General features: G+C 40.8%; 8 non-coding genes across 8 annotated transcripts; 4 read left to right on the top strand and 4 right to left on the bottom strand.

The window, feature by feature from the left end:
* Window positions 1-12626: 12626 nt before the first annotated feature.
* On the bottom strand, window positions 12627-12697 carry trnag-gcc. The gene has a single exon. It is a non-coding gene; the product is annotated as a tRNA-Gly (tRNA).
* Window positions 12698-13554: 857 nt separating this feature from the next.
* On the top strand, window positions 13555-13717 carry LOC119777788. The gene has a single exon (XR_005279970.1). It is a non-coding gene; the product is annotated as a U1 spliceosomal RNA (small nuclear RNA).
* A 773-nt stretch (window positions 13718-14490) lies between these two features.
* On the bottom strand, window positions 14491-14561 carry trnag-gcc. The gene has a single exon. It is a non-coding gene; the product is annotated as a tRNA-Gly (tRNA).
* An 857-nt stretch (window positions 14562-15418) lies between these two features.
* On the top strand, window positions 15419-15581 carry LOC119777785. The gene has a single exon (XR_005279968.1). It is a non-coding gene; the product is annotated as a U1 spliceosomal RNA (small nuclear RNA).
* A 773-nt stretch (window positions 15582-16354) lies between these two features.
* Window positions 16355-16425, bottom strand: trnad-guc. The gene has a single exon. It is a non-coding gene; the product is annotated as a tRNA-Asp (tRNA).
* Window positions 16426-22954: 6529 nt separating this feature from the next.
* Window positions 22955-23117, top strand: LOC119777783. The gene has a single exon (XR_005279966.1). It is a non-coding gene; the product is annotated as a U1 spliceosomal RNA (small nuclear RNA).
* A 773-nt stretch (window positions 23118-23890) lies between these two features.
* trnag-gcc lies at window positions 23891-23961 on the bottom strand. The gene has a single exon. It is a non-coding gene; the product is annotated as a tRNA-Gly (tRNA).
* Window positions 23962-24818: 857 nt separating this feature from the next.
* Window positions 24819-24981, top strand: LOC119777789. The gene has a single exon (XR_005279971.1). It is a non-coding gene; the product is annotated as a U1 spliceosomal RNA (small nuclear RNA).
* Window positions 24982-26484: the final 1503 nt, after the last annotated feature.

Here is a 26484-nt window from a genome sequence, read left to right on the forward strand (position 1 = left end):
GTTTATGTCCAAAGAAATACATACTTTTTGAAGTGCTTGAATTCCTTGTTGTGTCCTGCCAGACTGTCAAAGCAGTTGAGTGTACAGTATAAAATACAATGCAATCCCTAAAACAAACTTGTCCAAAATAAAGTATTTTCCACGACGAAAGTTTAATTAATGGTTGTGGTCGTACAGGGGTGGATTTCGGATATGTTGTTTGAGAGATTGCACTGAGTGGAGCCTGTGATGTCCCTGGTCCTAATTGTATGGTCGCAGCAGCCTTCAAGTTCGTCAAAATCTGCAATTTTGATAGCTAATATCTCGCAGATACTTTGTACAATCTGTATCAAACTTGATGTCTGACTCCCTTCTCTGAGACTCTATAAACCTGAAAAAGCCCAGCGTCCTAGAACTTTCCGCTGGCTATTTTTCCTTGCATATGTAGCCGCCCTAATCTGAACTCTGCGTTGTGTATAACAGTCAAAGGAATCAGCAGACGAGGACCATAGGTGTATTGCAGCAGTAGGGCAGGTTTATTCTGTTTAAAACAAAAGAAAATTCAGGACAGCAGTTCTTGGGTTCGGGCTTCCCCACACATACACCTCTCCCCAGCGCGGCTCGGCGCGAACTCAGACAGGAATGTGTTCAAAACAACTCAGAGGTTCAAAAATAATAAAATAATACATTCATTCATTCAAAACAATTAAATAAAATGCAAACGGATATAATCTGCCCAATATTTGCAATTCTTTCAGGCCAAATTGAATTAATAATAAAAAGAACTTTCCATAAAAATATATCTGATAATATTAATTAAAACAACTCACATTACCTGATTTAGAAAAAAAGAAAATTCAGGAACCAGTGCAGTTCTTGTTCGGGCTTCCCACACATTACACTTAACAAATGAGAAGAACGAAAAGAACAACTATTGGCACAGTAGTCCAATTAAATGTACCAGTTGTAGGAATTAAAAACCAAAACTGCGCCTGCAATAAACATATAACATTTAACCAATGGTTATTAATAACAACGTGTAGGGATTATAAAACATTAATTTTTGATATTTTTAAGAAACAAATAGAACGACCACAGACTGTTTGCTTACCTCTCCCCAGCGCGGCGTCGGCGCGAACTGAGGGAAAGCGCAGCGGGGAAACACAGGATATGTCGCGAAAACAGGAAACACAAGACATTAAAAGCTTCTCCGCCAAAATAAAATACAATTTAAAACAATTATATAAATAAATTATCAAAAACGGATTTGGAGTGAAATATAAAAATTTTTGACCACACTTGCTAGAATCCACCCCTCGATATTTCACCTCAAAAATTCCAGTAGTCAGTCTAAAATTTTACGATCAACTTACATGAAATGAAACTTGGACATTACTTGAATCGAACTTGTAGCACTGGGTTGTATACCTAGTTAGATAACAACGGTTGTGATGCCACCTTACAAAACTAGGTTCGTGGGACATAACGGTTGATCAGGCCTCTGCCCTTCTCAAGAATCAATAGATTGCCATTTACATCAATACAATTCTGTGCCACTTTACACCAATAATCAACAAGATCAAATTAGCGGAAAAACAAATATCCAATTTGAATATTACATTGGCTGAACGGTCCAATGAACAGAACATCTTAATAACAGATTAAACTCTAAAACAAGTAAGAATGGTCTGGGATTTTGGGCTCACAGAATTGACCAAATCACCTAAAATCAAAAGGGCTTTGACCATAGATTCAATGAGTCTGTTCAGCCTTTGATGACCCGACCACCCGAGTCCTAACAACTTGGTCAGTATTTTCTCTAGATGGAAGACTCCCTGTCCAAGTTTGCATCTGAATTTATCAAGAGAAACCTCTGTACTCCATTAAGAATGAGCTTGTACTCCACTTTATGTTATTGTAATCTTCTTCTGCCGAAAAAATGGCTCCATCAGTATGGTCACCTGAGGTACCATTATCTCTGTGATGGAGGTCGACATGACTCTGGTTGGATAAAGATGGTTTCTGACACTGTCTTGTTCCTTGAGAGACATTGCTGTCACAGTTCATCGATTTTACTCATCTCCCTTGCATTATCTCCATCACCCAAAACTTCCCTCTTCCAAAAGCGTCAAGGAGTCCTCGATCAGGGTTGTGCTCCTCTACCCCGGACAAATCAGTGATGCTCATCCTGGCTGTCCTCACAGGTATGATAACTGATGTCCAGTATAGGTTTATCGGTGACACAACCTTTTTTGTTACTCCTCTTTGTTCCTCCTAACTTGTATGTGTGAGTTTGGAAGATTTCTGTCGACAATTGTTTGTTAAAGACTGTGGCATTCCACTTGTCAGATAGAATTTTTCTGCACCTCTTTCACCTCCTTGTCTTTGCTAGCAAACCTCACTGTGCCAATGTTCAGGATGTGTACCTTTAACTTTTCTGTTGCTATCCTCTCTGCCCTGATTTTAGTTCTTGTATTCTTCACAGCATGTGTTTGAGCTATCCTAGTGCCTCATTCGGATGTTGACATGAGAGTTTTGGTGCATAGGTCGTTCTTATAATCATAAGTCACTGGTCAACATACACTCTTGTTTGAGATCACATCCACTGGGAGCCACGGAAACCGAACCAAACATGAGTTGGAATGGATGCTAATCCTGTAGTTCATTGATCTGGTGTTAAGCATTACTTTGAAAGTCATTGTTGTTGTATCTGTTCATGGCCATTTGTTCTTCCTCTTCTGTAGTGGCAATGATCTGAGCATGCTGCCAGTGGGTTGAGTGTGCGAGTTGAACCTCTCGGTCGCGCCTCCGTTTTCACCCGATTGGGATACACTGATTTGCAGAGGTGTGTGACGGCACTTTGTAGACTCCGCTGGTCGAAGCAAGTTTCAGCAATTAGGCATCACTGTTGTCTATAAGTTTGTCTGATACGAATGAGAATCCGTTAGGAAACCATAATAAACACAAAACTCGCTGATGAAGTCGGGTCCCTCACAAACTTCTTTTGCAACTCGCTTTGCTGTTTGATTGGTGCAAAGGAATGCGTGGGCTTAGTTTTGTGAAATGGTCGGTCAGGAACAAGCACATTCACTTGTGTTTTGCGTTTAATCCTCCGCGCTCCAGAAGTCTAAACTACACCAGTACTCAATCGGGTGCGACCTATTCTTTTGCTTTTAAGATGGGCTCGAGCACAAGGTTTCTGGTGTTTTGGCGAGAATGCACTCTGACAACACATTTTGACGTACATCCTTCACATCTGTATCCATCTTTTGACCAAAAGAATCTTTGTCTTGACCAGGTGAAGTGTCCGTGCCTGTCCCTGGATGTCTAGCTGTCATGAATGCCGTTGCTAAAGCTCTGTCCTTGCGGCTATCAATAGGGAGAAGAGATAACAAACTGGTGGCCTTTTTTTTTGTCTTGCTGAGAGGGTCTCGAGATGAGTGACTCTATAAAAGGATCCCATTCTTAATTTTAAGGTCTCTTCCCATTGTTTATTTTAAGGATCACCATTGTCCTAAACCGAGTCTTGCTTTTCACGTCTTGTTGGTCGCCTCTCTCGGGATTATGAATGGCAGATTATTGGAGACATCAGGGTCAATGCTTTTGGGCATGTTTGTATTTCATCCAAAGTGTAACACAGGGAGCGGATCTTGTCTTGGTATGCCCACATTTGACACACGACTGATTAGTGCTATTCGCACGAGTCCTCAGTAACCAAATCCCTATCGTCAATGCATCTCCAGATGAGCTTGACTGCATCACTATGTGAAGGTTGCACACTAACAATGAGGTTTCTGGACCTGACACAAGTGGGTTCTCCATTTTTGGCTTGGACCTTTTGGTGGAAGAATCCTGGTACCATTTGGCTGGATGCTTTATTCAGCTTTCGTTGAAGAAGACAGAGAGTAGCCTCAGTGATGATCCTATGAGCTGACGTTGTTGCAAAATGGATCCTACTGAGTGCGTCAGCCCACTGTTGTTTCTTGGATCCAGGTATGTGTTTTAGGATCAAAAGAGAAGGTGCCAATTTCGCAACCTAACGCTGCTCACAAGCTATCAAGTTTTGGCTTTGTCATGTTGTAGTGTTGGGTGTTTCTTTTGTGATCAGTCCACATCGTTGAATGTCTGGATCCTCTTAACCAGTGACTGAACTTCTCACATATACTCCATTTCAGAGCTCCAAGAAAATTCTGAAGCCTGTGAGCTGGATAATTCTTTTTGGAGTTATTCAGCGTTCTTGACTGAGCAAGATGGATGGGGCGAGCTTCCTCTCTCTCCAGATGGTACTTGAGACAGGACAGCTCAAGTCCATCATTGAAGCATCAATTGACAAAATCAGGATCTGAGACTGTGAAAATCTGGATGTTGCAAAGGACAAACACAATTCAACAACTTATCTTTAAAGAATCTCAGAAAGGCTGTTTCACCAGACTCCTTTGTCAGGTAGGATGGTTTTCAGTTTTCTGTAAGAAACCCGCTATTCGTTGTCATTTTGGTTTTTGCCCTTCCTCTTCTGTCCAAAGCAGTTGAGCGAGCTAAGTGTGGCTGGGCACATGACGAGCAGCTCGGAATGAATTGTTGGTATTAAATCACCATACCGAGGAAGGACTTTATCCTCTTGGCGAAGGTGTGCGTCATATCCTCCAATCAGGTAGTCGTTGCATTTTGTAATGATTCGCACTTTTCCAGGATCGACCAGACACATCCATAGCCATCTATGATGTGCACCCAGAAATTTCCTGTCTATGATCGCATAAACGTGACATTTATTGGGATCAACTTGAGATTGTGCAGCGACATCTGAAGGAAGGGTGCGCTTGGTATGGGGTGAAATGGGGGACGTATTGGAACCCACAACCTCTAGAAACATCTCCAGAGATCTTTTTTCACTCGAAGCAAAACTAAGGAGAGTCGTCCAGGTAGCAGACAACAAGCTAATAAAGTTCTGATCTTCCAAATATGCTGAGCATGTCATCTCATGCAAAAGAGGCGGCTGTTAAAAAAGGCCTTGAGGCTATTCTTTTTAGATTCGTATAACCCATTGGAGTTGTGAGATATGCCTGTTGATTTCTTGTCCCTCCTCCGCCATAGGAAAATGTCTGTAGAATCCTGATGTCATAAATCCATAGTGCTGAAATAAGTGTTGTGCTCTCACTACCAAGAGCAGCTAAACGTCGGACTGGTGTGGAGAAGTGGGATGAGCGTCTTAGAGTGTCCTTGATTTAACCACTGAAGTCTGTGATATCCTTCAGGACTGCCATCCTTCTTCCAGACTAGCAGACAATGCGGAGAGGTCATTATTCTGCTCACTGATTTCTTTTTATCTCTTGTTCCTTCCATGTCAGATTAAGACTGACGCATGTTGAGATAATGGATGCTGGTGGGATTCGGCTGGTATGGAGACGGGAACGTGTTCTATCATCATACAAGCCGGATGCGATGACATAAGCCTTTCTGCCTTTGCCACAATCTTAGAGCGATGCTTAGAAAAAAACATTGTTATATTTCTCAAGCAGATCTCGACCAACCTTGTTTTTCCTTGCATCATCAGTGTGGTCATAAGTCAAATGTCAAGAACCACCAAGCCCAACCTGTTGTAATCGCAGTCAGTTTCTGAATCTGTGGGCCGTCTTGTGCGACTATGTCCCTTTTCTGGAAAGCGAGTGGTTTCAACCTGGTGCTTACCTTGAAGGACCTCAAATCTTCAACCGTCCAGACAAGGAGGACACTCATTCTGCAATTTGCTGTTTCTTTTCAGTGTGATGGCTGTTGACAGGTTAGCGAACGTTATAAAGGGACCTCACTCCTATCTCCCCATAAGGAGTGATAATGCGAGCAACATATTGTTACGTTGGCATAGACTTAGATGAAGTTGGTTCGCAGTTTACAGTATACTCCCTGGAGAAGGAACATGGGAGATATTATGTGGTCAGCTTACCACTCACAGCAGAGTGTGTCAGTCCTTGCCAGCAGTGTAACAGACTGTTGTAGTTTTGACTTGTTGCCAATCTTCTTCTGGTAAGTTCTTCTCTCTCTCACATCGAGAAGTACTTGCCACTCTCATTGTCTAGAAATGCTCACATTTCTGGGGGAGGAAGACTGGGGACAGACATAGAGCCAATAAATCGTTGTTAATTTTCAGCTCGATGCATGGAAATTTTATGGACATTCGTGCTCAATGATTAAAATCGTCCTTTGACCTGGCTCTACTAACAAAGGACAACACATGGTCTAACCATAAGTTTTCATTTCACTTCATGACATAAGCGGGGTTTGCTTAGTGTCCCCACCAGCAACAATGAAGAACAATTTCTTGGAAGGAAAAGGGGGAATTGGTTTTTCTGAAGAAAGTGAGTTCTGACTCAGCATCATTTGTTCGCCTTCTGACACTCAGGTGCAGGCCATGGCAACTCGAAGTAAGCATCCCTGTAGCTGAAAAACTTGTTATTTAAAGTCCCCAGGGTGTATAAAAACCGTTCATCAAATGGCTCAACTCGTTGTGTGTTTTGAGCTTTCACTCTGGCTACCGTATGGTGCTGCTGCACATGCCTTTTCATATTTGTGTTCAATGTCATTGTTGAGGGGTCTTTTCTTGTTGAGCCCCCACACCTCATTCCCATGCAGGCCGCTAGTTTTAATGCTGTGGGTCTTGTGGAACGAAGACCATGCTCGTTCTGACAGATGAGGGTTGGGACTTCCTCGTTGATATGATTTGGTTCAAAGCAATTGCTATAAACAAGCGTTGTGTCTGTTGCAGGAGTGTGAGAGGGTGGAATGATTCGGATGACAAACCCGCATGCTTTGTGATGTACTTGGCTAGGTGAGTTCTTAGCCTGCTGCATCTGACTGTTCTTTGAAGAGTTGTAGTTCAAAATGTACCTGATTAAAGTCCTCATGCAGTGTCATTACACTGGTAACGGGGTGCTGCACCAGTCTCTTGGTGTGATGGGAATGTGTTCGTTATATAGGTAGGATGGTGGTTCAGGTACAGTGAGCTTGAGTATGAGAACTGTAGTCTAATATTTAGGATATCTCGTCCTGGAAAAAAGGCATTTCCCTGCTCTTGGTTTCAATTTTTTGGTAACGATCAATGTGCTCTCTGGAATTTCTCATCGCTGTCCATTTGTCGGTGCTTTGAACTTCAAAATTGCAGCAAGAGCTCGGGTCTGGAAATGTTTCACAAACATCTTAGTGCTTCTTTGGCAAGGTTATCTACATGCCGCCCTAATCTCTTCAACAGACCCTCTTCTGCCGGCATCAACTGCCTTATTCAAGAGTACCCAGTAATCATAGAGCGATTCTCTTGCCATATGGCACAGTGTTGTAAAAGTTCGGCTCCTTCCGCATACATGAATAGCTGGCACATCACTAAAATTGTTGTTCTGAGGATGCTGTTAGACAATATCCGGCTTTTCCGAGGGCTTTAGTGAAGGACTTGTTCGCAGTGTTATCCTCACTCGAATATCCTTAAGCCCTTTCCCATCAACTTAGAGAGGATCCTCAGACTACAATGTTATTTTGTGTGGGTGTGCTGTTTTTATGATGTTGATTTTCATTAACCTATTCCACTCACCATCAGTGTTTTTGTTCTGATCCATCTCCCTTGAAATAGTGGGGGGTTCTATTGACGTCTGACTGCATGCAGTACTAGCCTTTTTGCCCCCAGTCAAGTTGAGGTAAGTTGGTTCACTCTGTGATGAACCACCCCGTCCTGAGATTGCAGACCCATATCATTCCCTTCATCTTATTCACCTTAAGGACGATCCATTATGGAGATTGTCCAACTTGCTGCTGCCAATGCTTTGTAAATAGGTCACTTAATGGCGGGGTCAGCACTATACGGGATTGTCAGGGGCCACCACACCATTCGTGCGACATTACTTGTGAGGATACATTTTTCTCAACCACAAGTGTAGAAACAATTAGGGCTGGAGCGCCTTGCAACATTAGAGTTTCGAGCTGGGGTAAAGGCAAAGCCTGTCAAATCATTCTACCTCTCTCCAAATGGAAGTTAAACACTCAATGAACGCATTTTATCTCGTTGCTTTATCTTTAACATAAGTCAGTTTCAGCTATTTTTTTTTCTCACTATTTCTAATAAAAACACAATATTTTTTTTCTATTTTTTTTTTTTTTTTTTTTTTAGCTGAGCAAAAACATTATTCCTACGTTTCAACTCTGTCATACTATTCAGTCTGTGTTAAATGTGTTAATGTAACTAAGCACCTCAGGTGCAGCTTGACGTTGATCCACTCTTTCAACGAACCAAGATTGATACTTGTCCGATGCCATCGTGTGGATCCGGGTCACGGCACAATGGTAAGCCCGCGCCTATAATCTGAACTCTGCGTTGTGTAACAGTCAAAGGATCTATAGCAGCCGAAGGGGACATAGGTGTAATTGCAGCAGCTAGGGCAGGTTTATTCTGTTTAAAACAAAAGGAAATCAGGACAGCAGTTCTTGGGTTCGGGCTTCCCACAACATCACCTTAACAAATGTGAGAAGAAACGGAAAAAGAGAACCACATTGGCTCCGTAAGACCAATTAAATGTCACCAGTTGTAGGGATTTAATAAACCCAAAACAAGCGCTGCATAATAACATATAACATTTAACCAAAGGTATATAACAACGTGAGTTTATAAACATACATTTTGATATTTTTAAGAATACATTTAGAAGGACCACACGTGTATGCTTAACCTTTTCTCCCCAGCGCGGCTCGGGCTTGCGAACTGAGGAATAGCAGCGGGAACACACAGGATATGACAGCGGAAAAAACAGGAAGACAGAAGAAATAAGAAATAGCTGTCTCCCGCTCCAAAATAAAATACAATTTAAAAACATATATTAAAAATATATTATCTCAAAACGGATTTGGAGTGAAATATAAACATTTTTTATGCACACTTGCCTACACAATTAACTCTCCAGAACACTTGTGGGCTTGGGACCCCACAATGGCAATAAACAATCTTCTTTGGACAGTCTTGTGAACTTAGTGTGGAAAATTTGGTAAACGTTCTAACTTAATAGCCAAATAGAATTTATTGATCACAAAAATGGATCAATTACATCTCTTATATTTAACCCGGCCCCTTTAAGGTGCTAGTGGATCTGCCTAGGGAAAAATAGTAGGGGTTAATGGGTCTTGCTCAGTAGATTCAGCTTGTGATATCTCAGATAGCACATCTGTCACATAGGCCAACATTATCCCCATATGCAACAGTTTGGATAGCTCGAGAGGTGATAGCATGGATGCATTGTGTTTTCACAAAAGACAATCGCGCTTTCTGTGTGAAACACACTGTCATTGTCCGGGAATTGAACAAAGGTCCTCCCATGCATTGGCAAGTAAAAATTCCTACACTGTAAACTCACCAATGCAGAAAAGATGCAATCAAGCTTTGATAGTAGAGTCTGTTTTGTCTCTAGCAGGATATCTTTCTTGTGTAGTCATAGGACCCTAACACCTCATTTTAGGCCAAATCGGTCCAGGATTGTCCGTACATGGGTTGGATGTTCGGAGTATGTTGTTGGAGACATAGCATCTGGGTGGAGCCTCGTGTAGTTCGATGATGTTACCCAGGTTCCAGTGTTATGGTCGTTAGATCGATTCTAGTCTGTCAAATCTGCAGATTTTTGATAGGCTAATTTCTTCGTAGGTACTTTGTATCGGTATCAATTTGGTTTCTGCCATCCTCCTCTGAGAGCTCTACAATGTACTACGAAAAAGCGCCAGCTTTATGAAACCTTCCGCTGGCTATCTTGTTCTCAGATATCTATCCTAATTGAACTGAGGATGATGGCTATTTTGGTCAAGTAACAGCTGAGCTGCGCACTGTGTAGTTGAGCATAGAATCTCTACTTTCTTTAGAAAGAGATAGAAAAAAAGGCTGGAAGTATTTACTTCCTCATTCAAGGTAATTGGAGGCATACCCTTTCAGTCTTATATGAATACTTGTAATTTTCGCCTGTAGACTAAAAATGGTATATAGTGGAATCATGAATGGATTCAGTGCCATGAGTTCCTTCAGCTCTGGGTCGAATGGAGAACATGCATCTCCAACACAAAACTAGAAGCGTGGCCTCAATTAGTAGTGTCAAATAGGATGCCTGTTGCACTTCTGTATAACAGAGATGAGGGCGTCGTTTTTTGGGCTCATCACTCCTGCCTTATGCACTTCATTGAAAGGATCAATCAGCTGTGCTCAACTTTAAAATCAATTGTGCTCATAGCTGAAGGGTAGGGGGCTACATTGGCCCACTGCTTTAACAACATTCAGCTGCCTTGAATGGGGCCTTTGACTATAGATCTGTTCCACATCTATTACTTGACCTAGGCAGTGTGGCGTACACCTTATGATTCATGAAAGAGGTTCCCAGATGTGAGGCTCTTTGCTATTGCACCTCTGGAGGTGCCCTCGACCTTTGCAAGTGCTCATATGTGGGAATTTCGATCTGCGATAATTTGTTGGTAGAATTATGTGGGGGACTCCGTACCCCCTGTCCCCTTGGTTTTGTGTCCTCAAAGAAAAAAAAAAAATTACATCTTTTTGAAGTGACTTGGTATTCTTGTTGAGTCCTGGCCAGACTGTCAAGCAGTTGAGTGTACTACAGTATATAATACAATGCAATCCCTAAAACAAACTTGTCCAAAATAAGTTTTGCAAGGACAAAGTTTGAATAATGGTTGTGTCGTACGGGGTGGATTTCGGATATTTGTTTAAGGATTGCACGAGTGCGCTGTGAGTCCGTCTCATGTCGGCGCACAGCGTTCAAGTTCTCAAAACTGAGTTTTAAGTAATATTCGTAGATCTTGTACAACTGTATCAAACTTGATGTCTGACTCTCTCTGAGCCTCAGAACGAAGGCCAGCTCCTAGAACTTTCCGCTGGCTATTTTCTTGCATACTAAGAACTTGTTGGCTTGGACCCCAAAGGCAACAAAATCATTGACAGTCTGAAAAGTGTGTAAATTTGGTACTATACCTAGTAGAAATAGAATTTATGACACAAAAGGATAATTATTCTCGATTAACGCCCCTTAAGGTGCAGTGGGTGCCTAGGAAAATGTAGGTATGGTCTGTCAGAGAGCCAGCTGGTATTTCAGATAGCCTCTGTCACTAGGCAACATTCCCCATATCAACAGTTGGATAGCCCAGAGAGTGCAAGCTGGTTTTGTGTTTTCGAAAAGACACTTCTAATACACGCATTGGCGGAATTGAACCGGTCCCCTGGCAAGCGAGAATTCTCCACGAACCACAATCTGAAAAGACCAATCACTTTATAGTAGAGTGTGTTTGTGTGTAGCAGGATATCTTCTTGTGGCAACCCTAACACCTTTTTAGGCATCGGTAAGTTGTCGAACAGGGTGGATTTCGTTTTGTTTGAGCTAGCTGAGTGGTCTTGAGTTATGTCCCAGGTACCATGTATGGTCGTGCAGCTTAGAGTGTTCAAAATCGCTTTTTGATGGCTAATACCTCGGATATTTGTCGATCTGTATCAACTGATGTCTGCCTCCCTCCTCTGAGACTCTACAACTTGAAAAACCAGCTTTATAGAACCTTCGCTGGCTTTTTCTTCAGAATTATCCTAGTGACTGAGACTGATGGCTTTTTGTCGTGCGGAGCTGCGCACTGTGTATTGAGTAGAATCCTACTTTCTTTTAAAAAGACAGCAAAAAGCTGAGATTTATTCCATCAGGTAATTGGGCATACCCTTTAGTCTTTTGATTACCTTTAATTTCTGCTGTAAATAAAAGGTATATAGGAATCATGAATGGATTAGGTCATGATCGCAGCTCTGGTTCAATGGAGGTAGATCCACAACTAGGTGGCTCAAATGTACAAAAGGTGCATGGATCTGAACAATGAGCTTTTGGGTCTCCTCTCTTATAAGGTATCAATAGCTCGTGCCTCAACTTAACAACTGCCAGACCGTCAAAGCAGTTGAGTGTACAGTATAAAATACAATGCAATCCCTAAAACAAACTTGTCCAAAATAAAGTATTTGCAAGGACGAAAGTTTGAATAATGGTTGTGGTCGTACAGGGGTGGATTTCGGATATGTTGTTTAAGAGATTGCACTGAGTGGCGCCTGTGATGTCCCCGGTCCTCATTGTATGGTCGCAGCAGCGTTCAAGTTCGTCAAAAACTGCAGTTTTAATGGCTAATATCTCGTAGATACTTTGTACAATCTGTATCAAACTTGATGTCTGACTCCCTTCTCTGAGCCTCTATAAACCTGAAAAGGCCCAGCTTCCTAGAACTTTCCGCTTGCTATTTTTCCTTGCCTTAATCAAGAACCTTGTGGGCTTGGGACCCCACAATGGCAACACACAATCCATTGACAGTCTGGAACAAGTGTGTAAAATTTGGTAGCTATACCTACAGTAGAAAATAGAATTTATTGATCACAAAATGGATCAATCACTTCTCTGCATTTAACCCGGCCCCTTAAGGTGCAGTGGGCTGCCTAGGGAAAATAGTAGGGTTAATGGGTCTTGCTCAGAGAGCCAGCTGTGGGTATTTCAGATAGCGCATCTGTACACTAGGCCAACATTCCCCCATATGCAACAGTTTGGATAGCCCAGAGAGGTGCAAGCCTGGGATGTTTGTGTTTTCGAAAAGACAACTTCTAAATACACTGCATTGGCCGGGAATTGAACCCAGGTCCCCCACATGGCAAGCGAGAATTCTACCACTGAACCACCAATGCTGAAAAGACACAATCACTTTGATAGTAGAGTGTGTTTTGTGTGCTAGCAGGATATCTTCTTGTGGTCATAGGACCCTAACACCTATTTTAGGCCAATCGGTCAAGATTGTCGAACAGGGTTGGATTTCGGATATGTTGTTTGAGGCCTAGCACTGAGTGGAGTCTGTGAGTTTGATGTCCCAGGTACCCAGTGTATGGTCGTAGCAGCGTTAGAGTGTGTCAAAATCTGCATTTTTGATGGCTAATACCTCGTAGATACTTTGTCCGATCTGTATCAAACTTGATGTCTGCCTCCCTCCTCTGAGACTCTACAAACTTGAAAAAGCCCAGCTTTATAGAACCTTCCGCTGGCTATTTGTCCTTCAGAATTATCCTAGCTGACTGAGACTGATGGCTATTTTGTCAGTGACGGGGAGCTGCGCACTGTGTAGTTGAGCATAGAATCCTACTTTCTTTTAGAAAATGACAGCAAAAAAGGCTGGAAGATTTCATTCCCATTCAAGGTAATTGGAGGCATACCCCTTTTAGTCTTATATGATTACCTTGTAATTTTCATGCCTGTATACTAAAAGGTATATAGGAATCATGAATGGATTAGGTGCCACTGATCCTGTCAGCTCTGGTTCAATGGAAGGATAAGCATCTCCAACAAACTAGGGTGGCTCAAATGTATCAAAAAAGGTGCCATGGATCTGAACAGATGAGGCTTTTGGGCTCCTCCTCCTCTTATAAGGTATCAATAGCTCGTGCCTCAACTTAACAACTGCTCATTCTTAGGGGTAGGGGGCTCCATTGGCCACTGCTTAACAACATTCAGCTGCCTTCAATGGGGCCTTTGACTTAGACTGTTCCACATCATACTTACCTGGCAGAGGCGACACCTTGATCATGAAGGAGGTTCACCCAGAGTGAGGCTTGCTATTGCACCCCGGCTGTGCCGACCTTTGCGAATTCCCCATATGTGGGGATTTTAACTGCATAATTTGTGGTAGTGGGGGACTGCGTACGCCCTCTCCCCTGGTTTATGTCCAGAGAAACACATACTTTTTGAAGTGCTTGAATTCCTTGTTTTATCCTGCCAGACCGTCAAAGCAGTTGAGTGTACAGTATAAAATACAATGCAATCCCTAAAACAAACTTGTCCAAAATAAAGTATTTGCAAGGACGAAAGTTTGAATAATGGTTGTGGTCGTACAGGGGTGGATTTCGGATATGTTGTTTAAGAGATTGCACTGAGTGGCGCCTGTGATGTCCCCGGTCCTCATTGTACGGTCGCAGCAGCGTTCAAGTTCGTCAAAAACTGCAGTTTTAATGGCTAATATCTCGTAGATACTTTGTACAATCTGTATCAAACTTGATGTCTGACTCCCTTCTCTGAGCCTCTATAAACCTGAAAAGGCCCAGCTTCCTAGAACTTTCCGCTTGCTATTTTTCCTTGCCTTAATCAAGAACCTTGTGGGCTTGGGACCCCACAATGGCAACACACAATCCATTGACAGTCTGGAACAAGTGTGTAAAATTTGGTAGCTATACCTACAGTAGAAAATAGAATTTATTGATCACAAAATGGATCAATCACTTCTCTGCATTTAACCCGGCCCCTTAAGGTGCAGTGGGCTGCCTAGGGAAAATAGTAGGGTTAATGGGTCTTGCTCAGAGAGCCAGCTGTGGGTATTTCAGATAGCGCATCTGTACACTAGGCCAACATTCCCCCATATGCAACAGTTTGGATAGCCCAGAGAGGTGCAAGCCTGGGATGTTTGTGTTTTCGAAAAGACAACTTCTAAATACACTGCATTGGCCGGGAATTGAACCCAGGTCCCCCACATGGCAAGCGAGAATTCTACCACTGAACCACCAATGCTGAAAAGACACAATCACTTTGATAGTAGAGTGTGTTTTGTGTGCTAGCAGGATATCTTCTTGTGGTCATAGGACCCTAACACCTATTTTAGGCCAATCGGTCAAGATTGTCGAACAGGGTTGGATTTCGGATATGTTGTTTGAGGCCTAGCACTGAGTGGAGTCTGTGAGTTTGATGTCCCAGGTACCCAGTGTATGGTCGTAGCAGCGTTAGAGTGTGTCAAAATCTGCATTTTTGATGGCTAATACCTCGTAGATACTTTGTCCGATCTGTATCAAACTTGATGTCTGCCTCCCTCCTCTGAGACTCTACAAACTTGAAAAAGCCCAGCTTTATAGAACCTTCCGCTGGCTATTTGTCCTTCAGAATTATCCTAGCTGACTGAGACTGATGGCTATTTTGTCAGTGACGGGGAGCTGCGCACTGTGTAGTTGAGCATAGAATCCTACTTTCTTTTAGAAAATGACAGCAAAAAAGGCTGGAAGATTTCATTCCCATTCAAGGTAATTGGAGGCATACCCCTTTTAGTCTTATATGATTACCTTGTAATTTTCATGCCTGTATACTAAAAGGTATATAGGAATCATGAATGGATTAGGTGCCACTGATCCTGTCAGCTCTGGTTCAATGGAAGGATAAGCATCTCCAACAAACTAGGGTGGCTCAAATGTATCAAAAAAGGTGCCATGGATCTGAACAGATTAGGCTTTTGGGCTCCTCCTCCTCTTATAAGGTACCAATAGCTCGTGCCTCAACTTAACAACTGCTCATTCTTAGGGGTAGGGGGCTCCATTGGCCACTGCTTAACAACATTCAGCTGCCTTCAATGGGGCCTTTGACTTAGACTGTTCCACATCATACTTACCTGGCAGAGGCGACACCTTGATCATGAAGGAGGTTCACCCAGAGTGAGGCTTGCTATTGCAACCCGGCTGTGCCGACCTTTGCGAATTCCCCATATGTGGGGATTTTAACTGCATAATTTGTGGTAGTGGGGGACTGCGTACGCCCTCTCCCCTGGTTTATGTCCAGAGAAACACATACTTTTTGAAGTGCTTGAATTCCTTGTTTTATCCTGCCAGACCGTCAAAGCAGTTGAGTGTACAGTATAAAATACAATGCAATCCCTAAAACAAACTTGTCCAAAATAAAGTATTTGCAAGGACGAAAGTTTGAATAATGGTTGTGGTCGTACAGGGGTGGATTTCGGATATGTTGTTTAAGAGATTGCACTGAGTGGCGCCTGTGATGTCCCCGGTCCTCATTGTACGGTCGCAGCAGCGTTCAAGTTCGTCAAAAACTGCAGTTTTAATGGCTAATATCTCGTAGATACTTTGTACAATCTGTATCAAACTTGATGTCTGACTCCCTTCTCTGAGCCTCTATAAACCTGAAAAGGCCCAGCTTCCTAGAACTTTCCGCTGGCTATTTTTCCTTGCATAACTCAAGAACCTTGTGGGCTTGGGACCCCACAATGGCAACACACAATCCATTGACAGTCTGGAACAAGTGTGTAAAATTTGGTAGCTATACCTACAGTAGAAAATAGAATTTATTGATCACAAAATGGATCAATTACTTCTCTGCATTTAACCCGGCCCCTTAAGGTGCAGTGGGCTGCCTAGGGAAAATAGTAGGGTTAATGGGTCTTGCTCAGAGAGCCAGCTGTGGGTATTTCAGATAGCTTATCTGTACACTAGGCCAACATTCCCCCATATGCAACAGTTTGGATAGCCCAGAGAGGTGCAAGCCTGGGATGTTTGTGTTTTCGAAAAGACAACTTCTAAATACACTGCATTGGCCGGGAATTGAACCCGGATCGCCCACATGACAAGCAAGAATTCTACCACTGAACTACCAATGCTGAAAAGACACAGTCACTTTGATAGTAGAGTGTGTTTTGTGTGCTAGCGGGATATCTTCTTGTGGTCATAGGACCCTAACACCTATTTTAGGCCAATTGGTCAAGATTGTCGAACAGGGTTGGATTTCGGATATGTTGTTTGAGGCCTAGCACTGAGTGGAGTCTGTGAGTTTGATGTCCCAGGTACCCAGTGTATGGTCGTAGCAGCGTTAGAGTGTGTCAAAATCTGCATTTTTGATGGCTAATACCTCGTAGATACTTTGTCCGATCTGTATCAAACTTGATGTCTGCCTCCCTCCTCTGAGACTCTACAAACTTGAAAAAGCCCAGCTTTATAGAACCTTCCGCTGGCTATTTGTCCTTCAGAATTATCCTAGCTGACTGAGAAAGATGGCTATTTTGTCAGTGACGGGGAGCTCCGCACTGTGTAGTTGAGCATAGAATCCTACTTTCTTTTAGAAAATGACAGCAAAAAAGGCTGGAAGATTTCATTCCCATTCAAGGTAATTGGAGGCATACCCCTTTTAGTCTTATATGATTACCTTGTAATTTTCATGCCTGTATACTAAAAGGTATATAGGAATCATGAATGGATTAGGTGCCACTGATCCTGTCAGCTCTGGTTCAATGGAAGGATAAGCATCTCCAACAACCTAGGGTGGCTCAAATGTATCAAAAAAGGTGCCATGGATCTGAACAGATGAGGCTTTTGGGCTCCTCCTCCTCTTATAAGGTATCAATAGCTCGTGCCTCAACTTAACAACTGCTCATTCTTAGGGGTAGGGGGCTCCATTGGCCACTGCTTAACATTCAGCTGCCTTCAATGGGGCCTTTGACTTAGCAACCCAGTCTCATGGGAAAATGTACCCCCACTACGTTGGTCCACACTGCAAAACGTAGTGGAGGTACATTAATGGCCATTTTTTTGTGGTACTGTTACGTTTCTTCTGCCTATACGTTTTCTATTGTTTTACGTCCTAGTCACGTGACTTTCAAGATTCCAGCTGGGAGAAGAAAAAAATATATATAGATGGCCGACATTCGCTCATTTTTTTGAGGAAAGATTAATAACTTGAGTTTGTGTTTGCATTAAAATGAGTTTTGATTACATTTCTAGTGAGAAGTTTATAGTTTGTTGCCAGAATATTTACTCAGGGAATGTACATATTCACTTGCTTGTTCGTTTCTTGCAAAGATTTTTCAAGATAATGTGAAACTGTAACATTTTGGTATAAACATGGCTGAGATTTCTCTAACTTTTAGTGGGAAAATCAATAATTTCAATCAGTTTCTGCATTTAAATGGGTTTTGATTACATTTATAGCGAGAAGTGTAGGGTTTATTTACATAATATTTACTTCGTGAACATACATAATCACCCGCTTGCTAGTTTTTGCTACGGGTTTTCGGATCTCGTCAGGATTATGTGAAATTGCAACGTTTTGGCTGCTACCCATCGCCTAGCATTTAGCTGCCGCCCCGATTCAACATTGAATTCTTTGTGATTTAACTCCATCTGACGGATCAAACCCTCGCCACTGCATGCGTTGCGTCTGAGGTTGATTTTCAGATCAATGCATTACGTCGTGGCATACGGGAGAAACAAATTAAACTAGTTAAAAAAAAGGATCATGGGTTAAGATCGGATGTGTTTTATTTGGAAATCTACCGGATCCTTTGTGCATTTAACTTCCTGTTTGGTGCGATCTCATTGATGGGTTTTGACCAGATTTTGACCAAAGAGGATCTAAAAAAAACAAAAAACAATTTGAATACACAACCAGCATATCTGGAATCAGTGAGAGAGAGCGACTGGGACCAGAAGTTTATTAATTTCTCCCCACTGATTTCCATTCAAAATGTTTTCGATCCCACCGGGCTCTAGGGAAGGGGCGTGCATACCGCCACCTACTGTTCATGAGTGTGTAGCAACATTGTTTTACATCTATTAAATTCTATTTTTTTATTTTGTATTCTGAAGATAAATAAATAATGTTTTCCTTAATCTATAAATATCTTTTATATTTCCTTTATTTCCCAATAATCCTTTAAGACTTCATTCTTGGCCTGTCCTTTCAACTCTTTTCAATTTCTTCCTTTCAGGTCCAGATGTTTTAAAGTTCATCAATACGTGTTCTATATTTTCTATCTCTCCACATCCTTCACATTTATCATTATTTTTCCTCCCTATTAAGTATAAATTGTCATTTAAATAAGTATGACCTACTCTTAATCTGATCTTTATTATTTCTTCCCTTCGGTTTCTCTCATTAATATTTCTATTTAATACTGACTTTTGTACTTTATATAACCTTCTTCATTTTTATCTTCATTCCACCTTTTTTTGCCATTTTTCAATTTCTTTCCTCTTAATAAATGATTTTCCTTCCCCTTTCCCTAAAGGAATTGTAATTGTTATTGCGGGTTGGGATTAGTGTTGAGTGTTAGCTTCTGCCTCATATAACATTTTGTGTTTGCAAATCTGACTTAATATAAAAAAAAGTGACTTTCCACTTTCCACATAAATAAATAAATATGGGGGTTGAGTTCACAGCCAATAGCTTTCCTAACAGCCCTAATCAGAAAGCCCTAATGGGTACATATTCATCAGCTCAGAACCAATTGTTTAGAGTCACAAAATATTACAGGACTTTTTTAATAAAACACAACCTATTATTTTTGTAAAAAATCTGCCATAGGAAATCTGTTGTTGCCTTAAACAACGATCAGTTTATATGTGTTTCTTAGCTTTTAAAATAAGGAAAAAAGGGGCCCCCGACCTCTTCGGGTCCCCTTGACTGATAACTTGTAGGCCCCCTACGCAATGGTTGACTAGTTTGTCTCTTAGCAGATGAAATGGTGCTAAAACCCCTCATAAACCCACCTGATATTGGTACAGCTTTCTTGACAGAGCCTTATTTATACCGCAACACATGGCATATTTCCCCATGATGTTGAGCTGTTTAAACACGACACCAGTAGCCAAGCAGACAGCGGTACTTTTAATTACTATGTTAATAACTGTGTATAGTTCATTAGACAGTTGGTAAAAAAATACACACATGTTTCAAACCGTAATAAAGAGCTTAAAAGAACGATGTATTTGAGTATTTTATTTTTTACACTACGGCATAGAATTATGGGTAATCCAGACCGTAGATTAAAGCCATAACCGTTATGTATAATGTGTTAGCAGCAATGGAAACAAAAAAGAGGTACTTAAGCGGATTCCAGAAAAGAAAAAGAAAATAAGAGCTGCTGGTATAACAGAAAAAAATTTCCCAAAATAAACACATTCTTTCAAAGTGTTGTACTTCTTATGGGGCCCACCCAGATAATGTTGCTTATTGTTGTGTCGTTACGCCATTGAGATCAAGCATGGATTTTCTTCTATAGGGTACAGTTAAAAAAATCTAATCAAATAATAATAATAATAAAATATATTTCTTGTACAATGTACTGTTCCCCTCACACACATACACAATCTGTATACAATCTGTAAATCTTATCTGCCAATATTTATCTTGTATTATAAACCCACTAATACATATATAATCCTTTTCCTAACATTCCTGTATATTCTGTATAATCTATACATGTAGCTCCAATATTCATATTTATGTACAACTTTTTACAGTCCCTTACTATTACTTTTTGCTTGTACTTACACCTGTGATAATATTCATATCCTGGATAGCACTTCTGGATAGATGCAAACCACATTTTGTTGCCTGTGACAGTGCAATGACAATAAAGTAGAATTCTTTTATTCTATTCTATGTTATTGCTCTTTTAATGCCATTCTGTTGTGAAAATTAAATTGAAATATTCTTTATTAAAAAACACTAAATCTTGTAAGACTGGTATTTGTTTCCACCTTTTTTTTTTGCCATTTTTCAATTTCTTTCCTCTTAATAAATTATTTTCCTTTCCCTAAAGGAATTGTAATTGTTATTGCCTCCTCTAATTGCTAATTTGTCTACTACTACTACATTTTCCCACTTTGACCTTTTAAGGTTAGCATATTGACCAAAAGCTGACACCAAAAATAAAGCAATCGATTATTTACAACAATATGCTACATTTAATGAAGATTAATACAGATTTTACTCTCTTATAAGAATTAGTTTTAGGTTTTATAGGGGAGAGTTTGTATCGGCAGTCATCTGGGAATCTTTTATGTATTTACTGGTAAAGAACAACCTCTCAACCCATTTAATGTAAATGTTGCGTCGAACCAGAAAGTTATTTGAAGAGCATAGATGCATAAATATATGCATAGCTTTAACAAGGGCCTCATGAAGGTCTGTTCTGTTATTCTCTTTTGGAGAATATAGACATTGTGGGCATTCATTTCCCTGATAAGCTGGTGAAGATTCTTAGACATCCAGGTCATAATCATTCCAAAAAAAAAAAAAAACACTTTGGACTTTGTTTTTCAAGTTTGAAGACTTCCCATTCAGGACGTTTTTCAATTCAAAATTACAGTAGCCCAACAAATCCTTGTTTTGGCTAAGAAAATATGCAAATTGAACCTGATGCCTGATCCCAATAGCTTGACTCTGAACCGAATTTGATCCCTATTACTTTTTGGCCACATGCACATTATTGTGCTGCCTGGTTAACCCTAAGAAAATGTTCTGGAGCTGCCACTGAACTGACACCCAATGCATGGAGGGTAACCCAAAAAGGGCCATTGTTAGAGAAACTGGGTGCCTACAAAGTGCTGTTTTCAAGCTAATTAATGGAAAGTTAGGTGGAATGAAAAGTAGACAAATAACAATTACAATTCCTTTAGGGAAAGGGGAAGGAAAATCATTTATTAAGAGGAAAGAAATTGAAAAATGGCAAAAAAAAAGGTGGAATGAAGATAAAAAAGGAAGAAGGTTATATAAAGTACAAAAGTCAGTATTAAATAAAAATATTAATGAGAGAAACCGAAGGGAAGAAATAATAATGATCAGATTAAGAGTAGGTCATACTTATTTAAATGACAATTTATACTTAATAGGGAGGAAAAATAATGATAAATGTGAAGGATGTGGAGAGATAGAAAATGTATAACACGTATTGATGAACTTTAAAACATCCGGACCTGAAAGGAAGAAATTGAAAAGAGTTGAAAGGACAGGCCAAGAATGGAGTCTTAAAGGATGATTGGGAAATAAAGGAAATATAAAAGATATTTATAGATTAAGGAAAGCATTATTTATTTATCTTCAGAATACAAAATAAAAAAATAGAATTTAATAGATGTAAAACAATGTTGCTACACACTCATGAACAGTAGGTGGCGGTATGCCCGCCCCTTCCCTAGAGCCCGGTGGGATCGAAAACATTTTGAATGGAAATCAGTGGGGAGAAACTAATAAACTTCTGGTCCCAGTCGCTCTCTGTCACTGATTCCAGATATGCTGGTTGTGTATTCAAATTGTTTTTTGTTTTTTTTAGATCCTCTTTGGTCAAAATCTGGTCAAAACCCATCAATGAGATCGCACCAAACGGGAAGTTAAATGCACAAAGGATCCGGTAGATTTCCAAATAAAACACATCCGATCTTAACCCATGATCTTTTTTTTCACTAGTTTAATTAGTTTCTCCCGTATGCCACGACGTAATGCATTGATCTGAAAATCAACCTCAGACGCAACGCACGCAGTGGCGAGGGTTTGATCCGTCAGATGGAGTTAAATCACAAAGAATTCAATGTTGAATCGGGGCGGCAGCTAAATGCTAGGCGATGGGTAGCAGCCTAAACGTTGCAATTTCACATAATCCTGACGAGATCCGAAAACCCGTAGCAAAAACTAGCAAGCGGGTGATTATGTATGTTCACTAAGTAAATATTATGTAAATAAACCCTACACTTCTCGCTATAAATGTAATCAAAACCCATTTAAATGCAGAAACTGATTGAAATTATTGATTTTCCCACTAAAAGTTAGAGAAATCTCAGCAATGTTTATACCAAAATGTTACAGTTTCACATTATCTTGAAAAATCTTTGCAAGAAACGAACAAGCAAGTGAATATGTACATTCCCTGAGTAAATATTCTGGCAACAAACTATAAATTTCTCACTAGAAATGTAATCAAAACTCATTTTAATGCAAAAACAAACTCAAGTTATTAATCTTTCCACAAAAAAATGAGCGAATGTCGGCCATCTATATATATTTTTTTCTTCTCCCAGCTGGAATCTTGAAAGTCACGTGACTAGGACGTAAAACAATAGAAAACGTATAGGCAGAAGAAACGTAACAGTACCACAAAAAAATGGCCATTAATGTACCTCCACTACGTTTTGCAGTGTGGACCTACGTAGTGGGGGTACATTTTCCCATGAGACTGGGTTGCCATGGATCTGAACAGATGAGGCTTTTGGGCTCCTCCTCCTCTTATAAGGTATCAATAGCTCGTGCCTCAATTTAAAAACTGCTCATTCTTAGGGGTAGGGGGCTCCATTGGCCACTGCTTAACAACATTCAGCTGCCTTCAATGGGGCCTTTGACTTAGACTGTTCCACATCATACTTACCTGGCAGAGGCGACACCTTGATCATGAAGGAGGTTCACCCAGAGTGAGGCTTGCTATTGCACCCCGGCTGTGCCGACCTTTGCGAATTCCCCATATGTGGGGATTTCAACTGCATAATTTGTGGTAGTGGGGGACTGCGTACGCCCTCTCCCCTGGTTTATGTCCAGAGAAACACATACTTTTTGAAGTGCTTGAATTCCTTGTTTTGTCGTGCCAGACCGTCAAAGCAGTTGAGTGTACAGTATAAAATACAATGCAATCCCTAAAACAAACTTGTCCAAAATAAAGTATTTGCAAGGACGAAAGTTTGAATAATGGTTGTGGTCGTACAGGGGTGGATTTCGGATATGTTGTTTAAGAGATTGCACTGAGTGGCGCCTGTGATGTCCCCGGTCCTCATTGTATGGTCGCAGCAGCGTTCAAGTTCGTCAAAAACTGCAGTTTTAATGGCTAATATCTCGTAGATACTTTGTACAATCTGTATCAAACTTGATGTCTGACTCCCTTCTCTGAGCCTCTATAAACCTGAAAAGGCCCAGCTTCCTAGAACTTTCCGCTGGCTATTTTTCCTTGCATAACTCAAGAACCTTGTGGGCTTGGGACCCCACAATGGCAACACACAATCCATTGACAGTCTGGAACAAGTGTGTAAAATTTGGTAGCTATACCTACAGTAGAAAATAGAATTTATTGATCACAAAATGGATGAATTACTTCTCTGCCTTTAACCCGGCCCCTTAAGGTGGAGTGGGCTGCCTAGGGAAAATAGTAGGGTTAATGGGTCTTGCTCAGAGAGCCAGCTGTGGGTATTTCAGATAGCGCATCTGTACACTAGGCCAACATTCCCCCATGTGCAACCGTTTGGATAGCCCAGAGAGGTGCAAGCCTTGGATGTTTGTGTTTTCGAAAAGACAACTTCTAAATACACTGCATTGGCCGGGAATTGAACCCAGGTCCCCCACATGGCAAGCGAGAATTCTACCACTGAACCACCAATGCTGAAAAGACACAATCACTTTGATAGTAGAGTGTGTTTTGTGTGCCAGCAGGATATCTTCTTGTGGTCATAGGACCCTAACACCTATTTTAGGCCAATCGGTCAAGATTGTCGAACAGGGTTGGATTTCGGATATGTTGTTTGAGGCCTAGCACTGAGTGGAGTCTGTGAGTTTGATGTCCCAGGTACCCAGTGTATGGTCGTAGCAGCGTTAGAGTGTGTCAAAATCTGCATTTTTGATGGCTAATACCTCGTAGATACTTTGTCCGATCTGTATCAAACTTGATGTCTGCCTCCCTCCTCTGAGACTCTACAAACTTGAAAAAGCCCAGCTTTATAGAACCTTCCGCTGGCTATTTGTCCTTCAGAATTATCCTAGCTGACTGAGACTGATGGCTATTTTGTCAGTGACGGGGAGCTGCGCACTGTGTAGTTGAGCATAGAATCCTACTTTCTTTTAGAAAATGACAGCAAAAAAGGCTGGAAGATTTCATTCCCATTCAAGGTAATTGGAGGCATACCCCTTTTAGTCTTATATGATTACCTTGTAATTTTCATGCCTGTATACTAAAAGGTATATAGGAATCATGAATGGATTAGGTGCCACTGATCCTGTCAGCTCTGGTTCAATGGAAGGATAAGCATCTCCAACAAACTAGGGTGGCTCAAATGTATCAAAAAAGGTGCCATGGATCTGAACAGATGAGGCTTTTGGGCTCCTCCTCCTCTTATAAGGTATCAATAGCTCGTGCCTCAACTTAACAACTGCTCATTCTTAGGGGTAGGGGGCTCCATTGGCCACTGCTTAACAACATTCAGCTGCCTTCAATGGGGCCTTTGACTTAGACTGTTCCACATCATACTTACCTGGCAGAGGCGACACCTTGATCATGAAGGAGGTTCACCCAGAGTGAGGCTTGCTATTGCACCCCGGATGTGCCGACCTTTGCGAATTCCCCATATGTGGGGATTTCAACTGCATAATTTGTGGTACTGGGGGACTGCGTACGCCCTCTCCCCTGGTTTATGTCCAGAGAAACACATACTTTTTGAAGTGCTTGAATTCCTTGTTTTATCCTGCCAGACCGTCAAAGCATTTGAGTGTACAGTATAAAATACAATGCAATCCCTAAAACAAACTTGTCCAAAATAAAGTATTTGCAAGGACGAAAGTTTGAATAATGGTTGTGGTCGTACAGGGATGGATATCACAGCTGGCTGACGACACAATCTTGTTTCTAAAAAATGAATCCCAAATAGAAGATGCACTAAAGGTTGTGAACAATTTCTCAAAAAGCTTGAATCTAAATCTATCAAAATGATAGCTGTTTTCTCTTAAAAATAAGCACTCGGGTCAAATTTGCGGGATAAATATAAAGAACTTAGTAACCTATCTTGGAGTAAAAATCAGTCATAATCACAAATTAATGACAGAGAGTAATCTTTCTTTACTGTACAGCTCTATTAATAAAAAATTAGATTCTTGGTTTACAAGAGATTTATCTACATTTGGCAGGGTTCTGCTTTCTAAAGCAGAAGGTCTCTCACGAGCAGCATATTTATTTACATCTACAGTAATACCTAAAGTTCACTGTGCTAATGTAGACAAGCCATTATATAACTTTATATGGAGGAAGAAGCCCATAAAATCAGAAAAAAACATCTTGACTCATAAAATTGAGGAAGGGGGTTTATCGGTAATCGACTTCTCTCTTTTTAATGAGATATTAAAAATCAACTGGTTTAAAAGATTTCTGATAAATCCAAACAGTCTGTGGAACATTGTTCCAAACTTCATCTTTGGAAAAACTCGGTAAAATCACATTCTTGCTTCAGTGCCCGTACTCCATCAACAGACTGCCAATCAAGCTGTCAAACTTCCATAAACAGGCTCTAACTTGCTGGTTGCTTTTATACAAACACAATTTCTCCCCTCATAAATGTTTTATCTGGAACAATATGCATATCTTACATAGAAACAAAACCTTCTATGTGCAAACTCTATCCCTGCTATCAGGTACAAATGGTCCCCCCTGTATGAAAACATTAAGTGGAATAGAGCCTGGAGTAACCCACATACATTTTTAATTACAAAGTAAAAGAAATAACATTTAAAATCCTTCACCATTAATACCCCTGTAATAAGCTTATTTCACAATTCATCTCCACTGTAGATGAAAAATGCTCCTTTTGCTCTTTGGAAATAGAAACATTAGACCATTTATTTTAGAGCTGTTCACATAGCTCTTCTGTTTGGAATGATATGCAATGCTTTATTAATGGTCACTTTGGCTTAAAGATACTTTTATCCAGTTTTCACATTTTCTTTTATTTTAATAAACTTTCTAAGTTTTGAAATAAAAAAAAAAATAAAAAAAGTTATAGACTTCCCGAGCATGTTGATCATTGGTTGATCCCCATTAAATCTGCCTGGCAACAGCCTACCGTAGGTACACCCTTCACACAGGACGCACCTGTGTGACGCCATCACGTCTATCGCCAGGCATTCTGTGACCGCAGGTAAA

Source organism: Cyprinodon tularosa, unplaced genomic scaffold, assembly GCF_016077235.1.
Source record: "Cyprinodon tularosa strain WSP-4 unplaced genomic scaffold, ASM1607723v1 ctg1271, whole genome shotgun sequence".
NCBI lineage: Eukaryota > Metazoa > Chordata > Actinopteri > Cyprinodontiformes > Cyprinodontidae > Cyprinodon > Cyprinodon tularosa.